General features: G+C 37.0%; 2 non-coding genes across 2 annotated transcripts; both read left to right on the plus strand.

Annotated features, from left to right (window-relative positions):
• Positions 1-8,721: 8,721 nt before the first annotated feature.
• TRNAG-GCC lies at positions 8,722-8,792 on the plus strand. Its single transcript has one exon. It is a non-coding gene; the product is annotated as a tRNA-Gly (tRNA).
• Positions 8,793-10,068: 1,276 nt separating this feature from the next.
• Positions 10,069-10,139, plus strand: TRNAG-GCC. The gene has a single exon. It is a non-coding gene; the product is annotated as a tRNA-Gly (tRNA).
• The last annotated feature ends 8,681 nt before the right edge of the window (positions 10,140-18,820 follow it).

Consider the following 18,820-nt stretch of genomic DNA (forward strand, 5'->3'; position numbering starts at 1 on the left):
ACTTGTGCAGAACGATCTCAACACGCTCATGACAAGTATTTAGGTTTGCCTATGCATATTGAACACAACTTGTGCAGAATCTAAGCTTGTTCGAACACACACGTATTTAGGTTTGCCTATGCATATTGAACACAACTTGTGCAGAATCTAAGCTTGTTCGAACACACACGGCGCCCGTGTGTTAATGCTCAATCATCTGCGACCTTAACTAACTTGCTTCTATACTAGGCCAAGCCATGCAACACAACTTTGCCTCTACTCAGAGTAAAGGTCATTCATATGTGTTGTTGCATCTTGATTTTGCATCTTGGTTTCTGGCATGTCCTTCATGTCATGATGCCATCTTAAGTCCCATGATGCCATCGACATCGTAGCTTACTCAGACATGTCAATCGAGGATGAAACCATGTTTCGCTCATATTGTCTAGGCCACTCAAATATCAATCCATCCAAGCTCTATTGAGGCATTGCACCCTCCCATATCCATGTCATATAATTTATTGACTTCATACCAAATAGCCTGTGGATATACAAACCTCTGACACATGGGTGAGGGCGCAGTGTCGGTACACTCATGTTGTCCAACACTATCCTTGAAAGACATATTTTAAAGCAAGACACCTAAGACACTAGTCTTGCAACGCTCCATCTCACTGTGACACAAGTATATGCTACAAGGTAGGTTGCATAGGCCATATGGTTAGGGGTGGTAGAGAGCTGACACCATACCTCCCCCCTAAAGTGCATTTTCAGGCCTTTTTTGTCGAGTAGGAGTAAGCATGATTTTGACGAATAGTCATATGGTCTCATGGAGCGCATGTCTAGTGTCCGATTTACACCCAAATTTGGTGATCTTTCATGTTTCATATGGAAGGATTTCATTCTAGACCCACATGCCCAAACTTCTTTTGGAACCCTCCCGGGGCCCTACCCGACCCTTTATCAAACCTATCTTTGTTTCTCATGTCGACATCATTACCTCTGTTTTTCATATGCCTCAATTTGGCTTTAATGAAGATCTCTTTGGTGTGTTAGATGATGCACCATCCTCCTCGGTCACATCATGGCACTCATCTGTCTCGGCACTCTTGCGACTGGATGGGCACCATTTGAGGGTCACTGCTTCGTCTATCGTTATATGAGGGTCAAAACCTACTCTTTTCGTAGCATTGTTGTAAAATTCTCCTCCACTTAAACTATTCATCATCCTTGATGACTTTCTCAGAGACACAATCGGTCCATGGATTGTGTGTTGGTTATAAACTTGTTTTTATTATTTGTTTTTTTATTATTATTATTTTATTTCTGTTGTTTATTTCTCCATGAAAAAAAGTCGGAAATATTGTAAGTAGGGGAAGGAACTAGTTTGTAGGGAGTGGAGTAGTAGGAGTGGAAGGAGTGATGGAGTGCTTGCTGATTTGTAGGAGAAATAGGTAAATTTTTTAGTATATAAAGAAAATGGTGCCAAGTTCTAAAGACACCACAAAAACAAGAAATAATTTGTGTGTCTTCATTTATTCTCCTCTTCTATTGCGTTTTTTTCTTACATTGTGACTCTCGCCAACAAAAGGAATTGTAGATGGTACACCGTATCAAGCTTGGTTTGACAAGATATCAAAGGTTCATCACTTTAAAATCTTCGGGTGTCTTGCTCATGCCAAGAATACATATTCACACCTTCCTAAACTTGTTGATAGGAGTGTGAAGACAATTATGTTAGGATATGAAGATGGAACCAAAGCTTACCGACTATTGGATCCACAAAAGAACAGAATTATGGTGAGCAGGGATGTGGTGTTCGAAGAGGAGAAAAAGTGGTGTTGGGAAGAAATCACAAACGGTGATGATGAACAAAGAGGAACTTTCACCGTTCAAATTTCAGAAAAACAGAGTAAAACAGAGGAGAGGAATATTGAAAATATCGAAGTTGATCCAGACGAAAGACAAAGGGAAAATTCGTCCTCAACTTTATCAACGTCGGACAGTACCTCAAATGCATCATCGTCAAGCTCATCAACGCCAAAAAAATTCAGGTTTCTAGAAGATATTTATAGAGAACTGAACGAAGCAGAGGATGAAGCAATGGACCTTTGTTTTCTTTCTATAGAGGAGCCAATCTCATATGAGGAAGCTGCTAAGAATGAAAACTGGAGGAATGCCATGATGTCTGAAATTCTCTCCATCGAAAAGAACAAAACGTGGGAACTCACAGACTTGCCGAAGAATCATAGAGCAACCGGCATCAAATGGATTTTCGAATTAAAGAAAAATCCAGATGGAGAAATCATGAAACACAAGGCAAGACTCGTGGCAAAGGGATATGCACAGCAGTTCGGTGTAGATTACAGTGAAGTATTCGCACCAGTGGCCAGGTTAGAAACAGTGAGATTAATTCTTGCCTATGCAGCCATTAAGAATTGGGAAGTACATCATATGGATGTAAAGACAGCTTTTCTGAATGGCGAGTTAGAAGAGAAGGTGTATGTTGTTCAACCAGAAGGGTTCGTTGACAAAGAAAATCCAAACATGGTGTTAAAACTACGTAAAGCCTTGTATGGATTAAAACAGGCTCCGAGGGCCTGGAATTTTAAACTTGATCAATGTTTGCGTCACTTGGTTTTCTTAGATGTCCACAGGAATATGCTATGTACAAGAAAATTAATGGAGTTGAAGCAATGATAATCGGCACATATGTGGATGACTTAATCATAGCTAGCTCAAACAAACAAGTTATAGCTATGTTCAAGGAAGAGATGCACCAGAAATTTGAGATGAGCAATCTTGGACTTTTGAGCTATTACTTGGGTATTGAGGTACGACAAAGCAGTGAATCAATCACTTTATGTCAAGCCGGATATGCAAGAAAAATCCTAGAGAAGCTAGGAATGGGGGAGTGCAATCCTTGTTCGATTCCCATGGAACCAAGAATGAAGATGAGCAAACATGGAAATGGAGAACCTGCGGTTGACAAAACACTTTACAGAATTGTTATTGGAAGCTTACGCTATCTAGTTAATACCCGACCCGACATAGCCTACTCAGTGGGTGTGATGAGTAGATACATAGAGACACCAACAACTTCACATCTCACAGCAGTAAAACAAATATTGGTGTATGTGAAAGGTACTCTAAGATTTGGTTGCGTTTATAAGAAGCTATCGAATGTGGAGCTGGTAGGATTTAGCGACAGTGATATGGCTGGGGATATTGACGATAGGAAGAGCACAATTGGAGGGTTGTACTATTTGGGAGTAAATCCAATAACCTGGATATCACAGAAGCAAAAGGTGGTGGCTTTGTCATCATGCGAGGCTGAGTATATAGCCGCAACTGCTAGAACATGTCAAGGAGTATGGTTGGGCAGGATTTTGATTAACATCAGACAACTTCCAATAAAACCCAAGCTTAATGTTGACAACAAGTCAGCTATAGCGTTGGCGAAAAATCCTGTTTACCATGATCGAAGTAAACACATTGATACCAGATTCCATTTTATTCGCCAATGTGTACAAACTGAAGCTATTGAATTGGAATATGTGAACACAGATGAATAGTTGGCAGATATTCTGATAAAGCCGTTAGCAAGACAACGGTTTTTGGAGTTAAGAGAGAAGATTGGCTTGAAGAAAGTCGATTCAACATACTTAAACAAGTTTAGAGGAGTGATTGTTGGTTATAAACTTGTTTTTATTATTTGTTTTTTTATTATTATTATTTTATTTCTGTTGTTTATTTCTCCATGAAAAAAAGTCGGAAATATTGTAAGTAGGGGAAGGAACTAGTTTGTAGGGAGTGGAGTAGTAGGAGTGGAAGGAGTGGTGGAGTGCTTGCTGATTTGTAGGAGAAATAGGTAAAGTTTTTAGTATATAAAGAAAATGGTAGTTCTAAAGACACCACAAAAACAAGAAATAATTTGTGTCTTCGTTTATTCTCCCCTTCTATTGCATTTTTTTCTTACATTGTGACTCTCTCTCTCACTTAATCTCAGTATCCTTGATGACGATCCAAACTTCAGATTGCCTGCGAATGAACCCGTTGGAAATAACATGCTTCAGAATGAATACGGAAACAACGCACTACTTATGAACTATCCAACTTACGGATCTATTCTTGGTCTCCGAGTCTTGCAACATAAGCACAAAAACAATTGTCTAATGGTTGTGGACTATCCCACCATGGCCTCCCTCGCCCTTCTCTCGAACTCTAACAGGGACTCACAAGAAAAACTATGATCAAACTAGCTAGTGTTGGCATATCCATACATATGCTAGGAGCGCACCCTAGATATGGTCACCTTTGCCTCAACACTCATATTCTTTTAGTCACACATAATGGTGCACCCTTGGGATGAGGCTCTTAAGACAACCATGGCATAAACCCATATGGTAGCAAAGTCTAGAAGGTTGTAACACATTCCCATATTGGCACTACACTTCAACCAACTCCCACTAACCATCTTCATATGTCAATCGCTTCCTTGACACTTATTTGGTCTTCGTGTAGCTTCATTTATTGTAGAGTTTCTCGAAGACATTAAACTTAACTCATTCATGTGTGCTAATTTCGTTATGCTTAATTTTAAAATAGGTCTCAACCTTATGTGAAACTTTTTTTTTTTTTCTCAGGAAAATGAATGAATAATGAACAAGTAATAATTTTACACTATTTAGTAAAACTCTCTTCTCATCAAAAATATTTCCTTAGAGAAAGAGAAGTAGCAAAGTCGCTTTACCGTGGAAGAAGGAAAAGTCAAGCAGTTTCATCCCAAACATTCTCGAACTCTCATTGTGCTCATGAAATTTTTCACACCGAAAGGTGGTTATAGTCATTACTTCAATAAAGTCATTTCGACACAAGCTCACGTTGGTACTCTCTTCTTCATCGAATGGTGCTCTCCACCACTCTTGTGAAGTTACCTACCTTAAGTTTTATGCAGTCTCGTGGAGCATCAGTCTGGTGTCCGATTAACACCAAATTTGGCAAGGTTTCATATTTCGTATGAACAGACTTCACTCTAAAGTTGCATGCACAAACTTCTTTAGGAAACCCGACTTTCAAGGTTAAGGCTGGGGGTGCTACTAGGCCTTTATATAGCCTATCTTTGTCCCTCAAATTGACATCGTTACCTCGGTCTTGCTTATGCCCAAGCTTGGTTTCAAAGCACAACGGTTTGTCTCCTCTTATTGAGTGGCACGTGTCCTTTGTCATGCTTGATACACTATGCCTCCCTTGCACCTGATAAATGTCAATCTACGATTCTTTTTCTACGAGTGAGTTATGGATATGCCTAAAGGTAGATGCACCAGTTGTCTAATGGTAGAATAGTACCTTACCAAGGTACAGACCTAAGTTTGATTCTCGGCTGGTGCATCTTGAAAATTAGCTATGATGATATTAGTGCATAATGTTCAAACTTCGGTTTGTTCCAATATATCATTTAAATTTATAGATTTCACAAGTAGCACTATGGAGCATTTTTTTAAAAAATCGAGTGGTGAAACTAAAAGTCAAGGGCTTCAAAAGAACTGCATGACCAAAATACAAGTACTTTATGGAGTACCCTGCCACGATACGGACCTGAGTTCGATTCTCGGCTCATGCATCTTGAAGATTAGCTATGATGAGATTAGTGCATAATGTTCAAACTTGTGTTCGTTACAATATATCATTTAAATTTATAGATTTCACGAGTAACGCTATGGAGCTTTTATTTTTTAAATCGAGAGGTGAAACTAAAAGTTAAGGGCTTCGGAAGAACTGCATGACCAAAATACGAGTACCTTATGGATATGCCTATTCTCGGTTGGTGCATCTTAAAGATTAGCTATGATGATATTAGTCCATAATACTCAAAGTTGGGTTTTACCACCCTGCCACAGTACAGACTCGAGTTTGATTCTCGGCTGGTGCATCTTGAACATTAGCTATGATGATATTAGTCCATAATACTCAAAGTTGGGTTTTACCACCCTGCCACAGTACAGACTCGAGTTTGATTCTCGGTTGGTGCATCTTAAAGATTAGCTATGATGATATTAGTCCATAATACTCAAAGTTGGGTTTTACCACCCTGCCACAGTACAGACTCGAGTTTGATTCTCGGTTGGTGCATCTTAAAGATTAGCTATGATGATATTAGTCCATAATACTCAAAGTTGGGTTTTACCACCCTGCCACAGTACAGACTCGAGTTTGATTCTCGGTTGGTGCATCTTAAAGATTAGCTATGATGATATTAGTCCATGCTCAAACTTGGGTTTGTCACAATATTATTTAAATTTATAGATTTCACAAGTAGAACTATCCAGTTTTTTTTTCCTTCTAAATCAAGAGGTGAGACTAAAAGTTAAGGGCTTCAGAAGAATTGCATGACCAAAATACAAGTAAGTTATGGATATGTCTACTGGTAGATGCACCACTGGTCTAGTGATAGAATGGTACCCTTCCACGATACAGACTAGAGTTCGATTCTCGGCTCTTGCATCTTGAATGAAGTTTAGATATAATTAGTGCATAATGTTCAAACTTTGGTTTGTTTTAATATATCATTAAATTTATAGATTTCACGAGTAGCACTATGGAGCTTTTTTTTTAAATCGCAAGGTGAAGCTATAAGTTAAGGGCTTCGGAAGAACTGCATGACCAAAATACGAGTACATTATGGATATGCCCAAAGGTACATGCACTAGTGGTCTAGTGGTAGAAATAGTACCCTTCCACAATACAGACCAGAGTTTGATTCTCGGTTGGTGCATCAGATTAGCAATGATGATAATAGTGCATAATGTTTGAACTTGGTTTTTTCATAATATCCATGAGTAGCACTATAGAGCTTTTTGTTTTTAAATCAAAAGGTGAAACTAAAAGTTATGTATATGCCCAAAGTACATGCACTACTGGTCTAGTGGTAGAATAGTACCTTGCCACGATAAAGACCCAAGTTTGATTCTCTGCTGGTGCATCTTGAACATTAGCTATGATGATATTCGTGCATAATGTTCAAACATCGNACCCAAGTTTGATTCTCTGCTGGTGCATCTTGAACATTAGCTATGATGATATTCGTGCATAATGTTCAAACTTCGGTTTGTTACAGTATCATTTAAATTTATAGATTTCACGAGTAGCACTATGGAGCCTTGTTTTTTAAATCGAGGTGAAACTAAAAGTTAAGGTCTTCAGAAGAACAGCATTACCAAAATACGAGTCCATTATGGATATGCCTAAAGGTAGATGCACCAGTGGTCTAGTGGTGTTATAGTACCCTGCCACGGTATAGACTCGAGTTAGATTTTCGGCTGGTACATCTTGAAGATTTGCTATGATGATATTAGTGCATAATTTTCAAACTTAGATTTGTCACAATATCATTTAAATTTATAGATTTCACGAGTTTAAGGGCTTCGTAACAACTGCATGACAAAAATACGAGTTTGTTATGGATGTGCCTAAAGGTAGTCTAGTGGTAGAGTAATACCCTGCCACAGTATAGACCTGAGTTCAATATTCTTGACTGTTGCATCTTGAAGATTAGCTATCGATGATAATAGTGCATAATGTTCAAACTTGAGTCTTTTTACACAATATATCATTTAAATTTATAGATTTCACAAGTAGCACTATCGAGCTTTTTATTTTTAAATTGAGAGGTGGGCTTCGGAAGAATTGCATGACCAAAATACGAGTATGTTATGAATGTGCTTAAAGGTAGAAGAACCAAATAGTCTAGTGGTATAATAGTACCCTACCATAGTATAGACTCAAGTTCGATTCTCAATTGTTGCATCTTGAAGATTAGCTATGATGATAATAGTGCATAATGTTTAAACTTCGATTTTTAACAATATATCACCATGGAGCTTTTTTTTTTTTTTTAAATCAAGAGGTGAAACTAAAAGTTAAGGGATTCAGAAGAACTTCATGACTAAAATACGAGTACGTTATGGATATGCCTAAAGGTGGATGCACCAGTGGTCTAGTGGTAGAATAGTACCTTGCCACGATGCAAACCCAAATTCAATTCTCGGCTCTTGCATCTTGAAGATTAGCTATGATGATATTAGTGCATAATGTTCAAACTTGGATTTGTTACAATATATCATTTAACTTTATAGATTTCACAAGAGGTGAAACCAAAAGTTAAGGGCTTCAGAAGAACTGCATGACAAAAATATGTGTACTTTATGGAGTACCCTGCCACGATACGGACCCGAGTTCAATTTTCGGTTGGTGCATCTGGAAGATTAGCTATGATGATATTAGTGCATAATGTTCAAACTTGGGTTTGTCACAATATCGTTTATATTTATAGATTTCACGAGTAGCACTATCGAGCTTTTTTTTTTTTTTTAAATCGTGAGGTGAAACTAAAAGCTAAGGGCTTCAGAAGAATTGCATGACCAAAATATGAGTAAGTTATAGATATGCCTGAAGGTGCATGCACTAGTGGTCTCGTGGTAGAATAGTACCCTGCCACGGTATAGACTTGGGTTCGATTCTCGACTTGAGGTGCATCTTGAAGATTCACAATGATGATATTGTGCATAATGTTCAAACTCAAACTTAGGTTTGTCACAATATCGTTTATATTTATAGAATTTACGAATAGCACTATCGAACTTTTTCTTTTTTTAAATCGTGAGGTGAACATAAAAGTTAAGGGCTTCAGAAGAACTGCATGACCAAAATACGAGTAAGTTATGGATATGCCTGAAGTTACATGCACTAGTGGTCTAGTGGTAGAATAGTACCCTGCCACGGTACAGACCCGAGTTTGATTCTCGGCTGGTGCATCTTGAAGATTGGCAATGATGATATTAGTGCACGATGTTCAAACTTGGGTTTGTCACAATAGCGTTTATATTTATAGAATTTACGAGTAGAACTATCGAGCTTTTTCTTTTTTTAAATCGTGAGGTGAAACTAAAAGCTAAGGGCTTCAGAAAAATTGCATGACAAAAATACGAGTAAGTTATGGATATGCCTAAAGGTACATGCACTAGTGGTTTAGTGGTAGAATAGTACCTTGCCAGGGTACAAACCCGAGTTCGATTTTTTGTTGATGCATCTTGAAGATTGGCAATGATGATATTAATGCATGATGTTCAAACTTGGGTATCGAACTTTTTCTTCAGAAGAACTGCATGACCAAATTACGATAAGTTATGGATATGCCTGAAGGTACATGCACCAGTGGTCTAGTGGTAGAATAGTACCCTGCCACGGTACAGACCCGAGTTGCATGACCAAAATATGAGTAAGTTATGGATATGCCTGAAGGTACATGCACCAGTGGTCTAGTGGTAGAATAGTATCCTACCATGGTACATACCCGAGTTCGATTCTTGGCTAGTGCATCTTGCAGATTGGCAAAGATGATATTAGTGCATGATGTTTCAAACTTGGGTTTGTCACAATATCGTTTATATTTATAGAATTTACGAGTAGCACTATCGAGCTTTTTCTTTTTTTAAATCGTGAGGTGAAACTAAAAGTTAAGGGCTTCAGAAGAACTGCATGACCAAAATACGAGTACGTTATGGATATGCCTGAAGGTACATGCACCAGTGGTCTAGTGGTAGAATAGTACCCTGCAACAATGTAGACCCGAATTTAATTCTCGGTTCTTGCATCTTGAAGATTAGCTATGATTATTATATTAGTGCATAATGTTCAAAATTTGGTTTGGTATAATATTTCTTTTAACTTTATAGATTTCACGAGTAGCACTATCGAGCTTTTTGTTTTTATATCGAGATGTGAAACAAAAAGTTAAGGGCTTCAGAAGAACTGCATGACCAAAATATGTTTACTGTATGGAGTACCCTGCCACGATACGGACCCGAGTTTCATTCTCGACTGGTGCATCTTGAAGATTAGCTATAATGATATTAATGCATAATGTTCAAACTTGGGTTTGTCACAATATCGTTTATATTTATAGATTTCACGAGTAGAACTATCGAGATTTTTTTTTTTTAAATCATGAGGTGAAACTAAACGTTAAGGGCTTCAGTAGAACTGCATGACCAAAATACGAGTACGTTATGGATATGCCTGAAGGTACCTGCACTAGTGGTCTAGTGGTAGAATAGTACCCTGCCACGGTATAGACCCGAGTTCGATTCTTGGCTGTTGCAGCTTGAAGATTGGCATAATGTTCAAACTTGTGTTTGTCACAACATTGTTTAAATTTCACGAGTAGGACTATCGAACCTTTTGTTTTTAAATCGAGAAGTGAAACCAAAAGTGAAGGGCTTTGGAAGAACTGCAGGACCAAAATACGATTAGGATCTTCTTTAAGGTAGATGCACCGAAGTGAAACCAAAAGTGAAGGGCTTCGTAAGAACTGCAGGACCAAAATACGAGTACGTTATGGATCTTCTTTAAGGTAGATGCACCATTGGTCTATTGGTAGAATAGTATCCTGCTACAGTATAGACCCGAGTTCGATTCTCGATTAGAGCATCTTGAAGATTAGCTATGTTGATATGAGGTACATACTTGATAAGTAACCTCACTGAAAATGAATCATGTGTAATACAGTTGGACCTATCCTTTCATAAATGCATTGTGACATGGGTTTGGGCTTTGCTTTTCAGTCCGAGCAAGGTTGAATATGTTGTACTATCCTACATACAACCCATGAATGTGCACATTGGAGCCATGACGTGCATTTATACAAAAGACAAACACTTTTAATCCCTATTTCCTTTTTTCTTTAAAAATGTATATGGTATTTAATTTCTTGTGGTGTGTTATATCAAAGCTATAATTCTAACTAAATTCCAATTAAAATGAAATCTTTAGTATAAATCTAATATTTTAGTTTAAAAAATAAAAGATCAAAGATTTGAGTTTTTCTCAACATTAAACAAGATATTGGTGTTGAGAAATAGAGCCAAATTTACAACAGTAACATAAATTTAAAACAATCCTTATTAAGTTAACAAATTTACATTTGGAGTTAATTTCTCATTTCTTATCCCTTTAGATGTATTTATTTTAACCTTGAGTTTCAATTTTATTCAAAATATTCGAAATGAAATTAAAATTTGATTCATCGGCAACTGCATACATGACATGATTACTATGCATGAAAGAATTCATTTATAACGTTTCATAAACGGTACTATAGGCTTAAATGTTCATAATAAATTTATTAAAACAACATTGTTATGAATGGAAAATAGATAACATGAGTTTAAATAGTGCCCTTGTCTAACCTAAGGATCATTAAAAATAACATGAATGCAACTACCTTAACTTTGGTTCCTTGGCCTTCAAAGTCACGTTGTCATCCGTAAATGGGTATCTTACCTTTACATGAAAATAAGAGTAGCACATGGTTTGAGTACTTTAATAAATGCTCAATAAGTAACCTCATTGTCAGGGTCGGAAAATGAATCATGTGTAATATAGTTGGACCTATCCTTTCATAAATGCTTTGTGACATGGGTTTTGGCTTTGCTTTTCAGTCCGAGCAGGGTTGAATATGTTGTACTATCCTACACACGACCCATGAATGTGCACATTGGCCACTAGGTAGGCTCGTATAAGAGTACTCTATGGGCTGGCTCGTCGAGCTTGTGCACACTCACACTACCAAATACCATGAAGGGAAAAGACCCACATAATATCATAAGGAACATAAAATTGTAAGGAATGTGTCTGTACTAATCATAACGGGAAAGTATCTCGATGCACCTCCCATTAATAATACATGATTTTCTAATGTCTCATAGTCATAGAGGGTACGTATTAACATGGTTTACATGACATGATACATGAAGGTTCATGCATCAAATAATATCGAAAACATAACATTGTTCTATAACATAACATAATCCTAGAATAGTGTGATATCATAGCATCACTTGTATGCAACATAACAACATAATTCTCCATTTATTATTCTCTAAAAAAAATAGTCATTTTAAATAAATTTGTTAATATATACGTTTTATTTTTAGATATAAACTATCCATTGGTTTTGAACAACTCATGTTATTAGAAATTGAAGTAAAACCACGTTGCCCTAAATTGAACTCATTTCATCTACTCTAGTAAGAAAAATATAAACTTAATCTGTGCCTAAATTATAAACCCAAAATTTGATAACATAATTTTAAAATCTAAGAAAAACAACACAAAAATATAGTCCAAGTCATAAATAAATAGTTGAATCAACAATAATGTTGGGAAATGAGACAAAAATAAAGCAACCCTAATGACATAAATAAATTAGTTCAATTAGCGAGAAAAAAAAAAACTAATCCAAAAGTAAAAGACATTTGTTATTACATAAATAAAACAAATGAAAGCAACACATTCAACCCACCCAAGCTTGGAAGACATATCACCCATTGGAGTTTGGAATGGAAAATATATAGATTTCTTCATCTTTAGAAACATATAAAACTTGGAAATGGAACTTCAAAAATCTCTCTTTGAGGCAGGGAACGAGACAGGTCAAGGGAGTTAGGAAGGGACAAAAATGGAGAATATAATCTCGGTCTCTAGTCCTAATTATGTAATAGGGAAAATTTTCTCCTCACTCCTTCCCTCATTCCCTGTTTAAAGATTACTATGGAGAAATACATTTTGAACACTCAACTGATGTGTGAACCATTTTCGAGAAGTAGCAATAGTGAGTAAGCAACGAAGTGTAGTAAACTTTGTTGTATTAGAAAATGTCTCTTTGTAATCAATATCTTCAACCTGAGTATACCCCTTTACTGCCGGATAAACTTTATAACGTTCAACAGAACAATCAGAGTTGTGTTTAATCTTGTACACCCAACGATAGCCAATAGCTTTATGGCCAGGTGGTAGAGGAACAAGAGACCAAGTATGATTACGTTCCAAAGTTGCAATTTCAGCATTCATAGCCTGCTGCCATAATGGGTCGCCAACTACCTCATCATAAGTTTTAACTTATGTCGGGCTGTAATAAGAGATAGAAAAGCAGATTGAGTAGGAAAAACACTAGAGAAAGAAAGGTAATGATGAAGGGGATGCCTGGTGCTCATGTTTGGACTTGAGCTAGAGGTTAAATAATTGGCTGCATAAGACATCTCATAATTATTATGCCAAGCTGGAGGTTGTTTGGTACGAGTAGAACATCGGAGTGAAACTGGTGTATCAGGAGGGATAGGATTATAATTAGTGGGTGAATCTGGAGAAGGAATAGAAAGTGGAGGAGATGACGAAATAAAAAGTGGGATCGGATTAGAATAGATGTTTGAGTAGGATGAATCATGAAGTGGTAAAACGAGAGTCGAAGGAACTAATGTCAAAGTTTGTGAAGCCGATGAAAAAGAAAAAATATCTTCACATAATTTAACATCACAATGGATAAATAATTTGTGAGCTTGCATGTCATACAACTTGTAGCCTTTGTAACCACAAGTATATCCTACAAAAACACAAGGAATTGCCCGAGGTTCAAATTTTTGCTTAGGATGTACTACACTTGCATAACATTTACATTAAAAAACTTTAAGAAGATGAAATGTAGGTGGCTGTTTGTAGAGTGCTTCAAGGGGTGTCTTGTTAGATAAAAATGGTGATGGTGTTCTATTTATAAGATTAACAACAATTAAAATGCACTCTCCCAAAAAATTAAGTGGGACGTGTGACTGAAAGAGGAGAGACCTAGCTACATTTAGGATATGATGATAGCTACATTTAGGATATGACGATGCTTACGCTCTATGGCTCATCTTTGTTGGGGAGTATAGACACAAGTGCGCTGAAATTCAATGCCACACAAAGTAAAAAATGGTTGTAAAGACAGAAACTCAATCCCATTGTCTGACCGTACTATCTTGATAGTAGTATGAAATTGAGTTTGAACGAATTTAACAAAGTTCATAAACAAATGATGTACTTCTGATTCATGTTGCATAAGAAAAGCCCAAGTACATTGAGTAAAATCATCAACAATAGTGAGAAGAAAACACAAACCAAAATGGATAGGAATTTTATGAGATCCCCAAACATCACAATGTAACATGCCAAAGGTAGAATGTGTTGTTATTGAACTTCTTGAAAAAAAACAACCTAGTTTATTTTGCTAACGTGCAAATACTACAGTTATGAGAAAAAGTAGCATTATTAAGATGAAATTGATCCGTTAGAAATTTAAAACAGGAAAAAATAAATAGAATGACTTAGGCGTAAATGCCACAAATTAGATGATTGAGATACTTGATTAGTTAAAGATTTGATTGGAGACTAAGAAATATGATAGAGACCTCCAAATTGTTTACCCGAGCCAATCATCTTCACCTTAGCCAAGTCCTGCATAACACAAGAATCAGGATAGAAGGTGACACAACATTTCAAGTCATTGGTAAGTTTGCTAATGGACAACATGTTTAAATTGAATGGAGACACACATAAAATATTGTTTAATTTAAGGCCAGGATTAAAGAAAACATTGACCGTAAGTGACACATGTGTTGTTCCTTCGTTAGGCAATTTTATTGCAAATGTTTGCAGCCTTTGGTTCAGTCATAACAAAAGCTTTGGATACTATATGATTCGAAGCTCCACTGTCGAGAATCCATGAATTTGAACTAACAGAGTTAATGGATAATGTAGATACTAGAAATAATCCATGAATTAGATTTGTCACGACCCAATTTTTGAGATTTCGAGAAATGAAACTGCAGCGAAAAGATAAATTTTGAAAAGACAAACAGCACCTGTTCAAAGAGAATACAACTAATTGATGTCCCACGTGAAATACAAGTAACAAACATTCCGGGTCGACACTCCTCTACTAGTGTCTTTTCAAGACTACTATTCATAAAACCATAAAGTCATTTTGAATAAGTGGTCAAGGTGTGTGCTTGCTAATCACACCATGTTTCCCTCCAAGATTTGACGAAAAGAATTCAAAATCGAACCCAAAAAATTATACAACTAATTCATGGCCCAGGTCGAATACAACTAAAACACTCCGGGTCGACACCCCTCTATGATAGTAGAGCTCCAGAGCATCTCCCCACCTTGACCAATACACTAGAAAAGGAGAAACGTGTAAGTATAAAAATTTACTTAGGAACCAACCTACTTATAGGCCCTCATCGCTTCCTTCTAATACTAGGTTTCCACGACTTTCCTTTGGTCTATAGGACGTTGGGCTTACCCTTTACTGCGCTCTAAGCTACCGTGTATGTCCCGAAGTTCTAATTGATTCCTCATTAATCATCTACCTTTGTTGTCCCTAGTGCCTCTTCGATATTCGTTCCTAAAACAAAAAAGGTTCTTTGGGCGAGTGGTTAAGGCGTGTGCCTGCTAAGTACATGGGGTTTCCCTGCAAGAGTTCGAACTTCTCAGGCGATGAAAAAGATAAATATTTTACACTTTAATCAACACTCCGAGTCGAAACCCCTTTGTGGTAGTAGAGCTCCCGAGCAGCTCCCCACCTTGACCAGTACACTAGAAAAAATCATCGCTTCCTTCTTCTACTAAGTAACCATCTCCCCACCTTGACCTCTACACTGGAAAAGGAGAAAGGTGTAAGTATACAAATATACTAAGTAACCAACCTACTTGTAGGCCCTTTGTATGTCCTGAAGTTCTAATTGATTCCTCATTAATCATCTATCATTGTTTTCCCTAGTGCCTCTTCGAGATTTTTTCCTAAAATAAAAAGTCGCTTTGGTTGAGTGGTTAAGGCGTGTGCTCGCTAAGTACATGGGGTTTCCTTGTGAGAGTTCGAATCTCTTTGGCGACGAAAAGTTTATTTTTTTGTACTAGCCAAAGGCCACCGCAAAAACATGTTGTCCACTTTGGCTCCTTACTTCACGACCTCATAGAGGTATTCACACCCTTATGTGTGGAATGTTTTTTGTTCCCTCTCAAATATGTTGAATCTGGGATGGATGCGATGAAAAGATAAAATCTTTTACACTCTAAAAAACATACAACACCTGGGTCAGAAATTTCAAAGTTATTTACATACTGGAAAAAGGGCTTGGAATACAAAAGAATTCAAAATCAACCGAAAAAATTATACAACTAATTGATGTCCGAGGTCGAATACAACTAACATACACTCCGAGTCGACACCCCTTTGTGATAGTATAGCTCCCGAGTATCTCCCCGCCTTGACAAGTAACTGAACTAGAAAAGGAGAAAGGTGTAAGTATAAAAATATACTTAGTAACCAACCTACTTGTAAGCCCGCATAGCTTCCTTCTACTACTAGGTTTCCACGACTTTCCTTTGGTGTACAGGAAGTTTGGGTTTACCCTTTACTGCGCTCTAAGCTACCGTGTAGGTCTCGAAGTTCTAACTGATTCCTCATTAATCATCTACCTTTGTTGTCCCTAGTATCTCTTCGAGATTCAATCCTAAAATAAAAAAGTTGCTTTGAACGAGTGGTTAAGGCGTGTGCCTACTAAGTACATGGGTTTTCCTCGCGAGAGTTTGAATCTCCTAGGCGGCGAAAAGTTCATTTTTTTGTAATAGCAAAGCGACTCGTTTATAAGGAATACTTTTTTATAAGATATTGTCCACTTTGTCCCGTTACCTCACGATCTCATAGAGGTATTCACACCCTAGTTATAAGGAATGCTTCCTTCCCCTCTCAAACCAATGTTGGATCTCGAGAAATCGAACTGCGATGAAAAGATAAATTTAAAACGACGTACAACACCTGTGTCAGAAATTTTAAGATATTTACAAACGAAAAAAATTATACAACTAATTGATTTCTGATATGAATCCAACAACTTATCACTTCCGTGTACCCGAACGAGCAATTGCAAGAAACAATACAAAGAAGATTCAAGAATCAAATGAAGAAAATATTGGAGTGACTAATATTGGAAAGTAATACGAAGACTTAGCTTTGGTAGTTGAACTACCAATTAAGACAATTTATGAATTACCTTATTTTCTTCTATTTGTATTTAATAGCATTTATTAGCATTTATTAGTTGTTGGTGGCTGAGATTTATTTTGTTAGGGTTATGTTTTGGGCATATTTAGAGGCATGTAATATTCATGTTTGGATGTTTTTTTTGCTTGAATACAGACAAAACCTTTGTGTTTTTCTTGATACCCTTTTGGTGTTATTCTTTCTCAAACCTTACTTTAGGTTTGATGTTTAAACCAATTCATTGAATTAGTTTTGATCAAGCTAATTCTGGAGTGAATTATCTTGGTATCTAAAAGTGACCATCATAGATTCCAAGTTCGATCTAAGAGTCATTCATCTTCTAACCAGCTCTTGGTTGGAATCAATCCGTTAAGTTAGCTTTCTCTGTGAACGTTTTGGCAAGGATTCTAGAAGGACCTCTAGTTTTGCAAAATCCAGCATTGTTGGCGCTTATCATTTGGTATCAGATCATTTAGTCGATGTTCTTTGGCCGCACTAGAGGTGAATATCTTTATTGTTATATATTTTTTCTATCAATTTTTTTTCTCTCTCAGATTATCGAAAAAAAAAAAACCAACGTCTACATTCTTGACCTAGTACCAAAATCCTACCTTTGAGTGTTAAACACGAGTGTCCCTGAGTGAAATTTTTGTGAGAAGTGTGAAGAGGCCCCTTGATAACAAAATGTCACATAATGGAGAAGGAGAACCCGTACCAGATCTTAATACAACCATTCTTCAAGCTATTCAAGATATGATGGAAATGATGATGGAAAGATAGGCAAGAAAGAAGGGCGCAACAACAAAGACAAGAACGAACATTACGAGAAGATGAAAGTATAGTAGTACAAGAAAGACAAGTTGAAGGAAAATGGAGAGGAAGAAATAACCATGCAACTATTATGCAACCTAGAATGATGGAAAGAGTACATGAAGATAGAGATGGAGGAGTTAAACTTAAAATCCCACAATTTTGTGGAACGGCAGATTCTGAGGAATACTTGCAATGGGAAAGAAAGATAGAGCATTTGTTTGATTGCAACACCTATAGTGAAAATAAGAAGACGAGACTTGCTATTGCCGAATTTACCAATCATGTCGGTGATTGGTACCAACATCTCAAATCCGAGAGAAGAAAAAAAGAGGAGGATCCAATAGAGACTTGGGAAGAACTTAAAGAAGCCATGAGGAAAAGGTATGTTCCAAAACATTATGAAAGAAATTTGTAAATTGCAAGGTTTGAGGCAAGGAACAAAAAGTGTAGCAGAATATCATCAAGAGATGGCCCGTTACCTCACGATCTCATAGAGGTATTCACACCCTAGTTATAAGGAATGCTTCCTTCCCCTCTCAAACCGATGTTGGATCTCGAGAAATCGAACTGCGATGAAAAGATAAATTTAAAACGACGTACAACACCTGTGTCAGAAATTTCAAGATATTTACAAACGAAAAAAATTATACAACTAATTGATGTCCCAGGTCGAATACAACTAACATACACTCCGGGTCGACACCCCTCTATGATTGTAGAGCTCCAGAGCATCTCTCCACCTTGACCAACTAAAAAAGGAGAAAGGTGTAAGTATAAAAATATACTTGGTAACCAACCTACTTTTAGGCCCTCGTTGCTTCCTTCTTCTACTAGGTTTCCACGACTTTCCTTTGGTCTATAGAAAGTTCGGGCCTACCCTTTATTGTGCTCTAAGCTACCGTGTAGGTCCGAAAGTTCTAATTGATTCCTCATTAATCATCTACCCTTGTTGTCCCGAGTGCCTCTTCGAGATTCATTCCTAAAACAAAAAAGTCGCTTTGGCCATGTCCAAATAATATGAAATTAAGAAAACCTAAAATAATACAAATGTCCAAATAATCATATCAATGCATTCTAATATATCATCATAAAATCCGCATCAGAATATCC

The sequence above is a fragment of the Cucurbita moschata genome, unplaced genomic scaffold (assembly GCF_002738365.1).
Source record: "Cucurbita moschata cultivar Rifu unplaced genomic scaffold, Cmos_1.0 Cmo_Scf00080, whole genome shotgun sequence".
Lineage (NCBI taxonomy): Eukaryota > Viridiplantae > Streptophyta > Magnoliopsida > Cucurbitales > Cucurbitaceae > Cucurbita > Cucurbita moschata.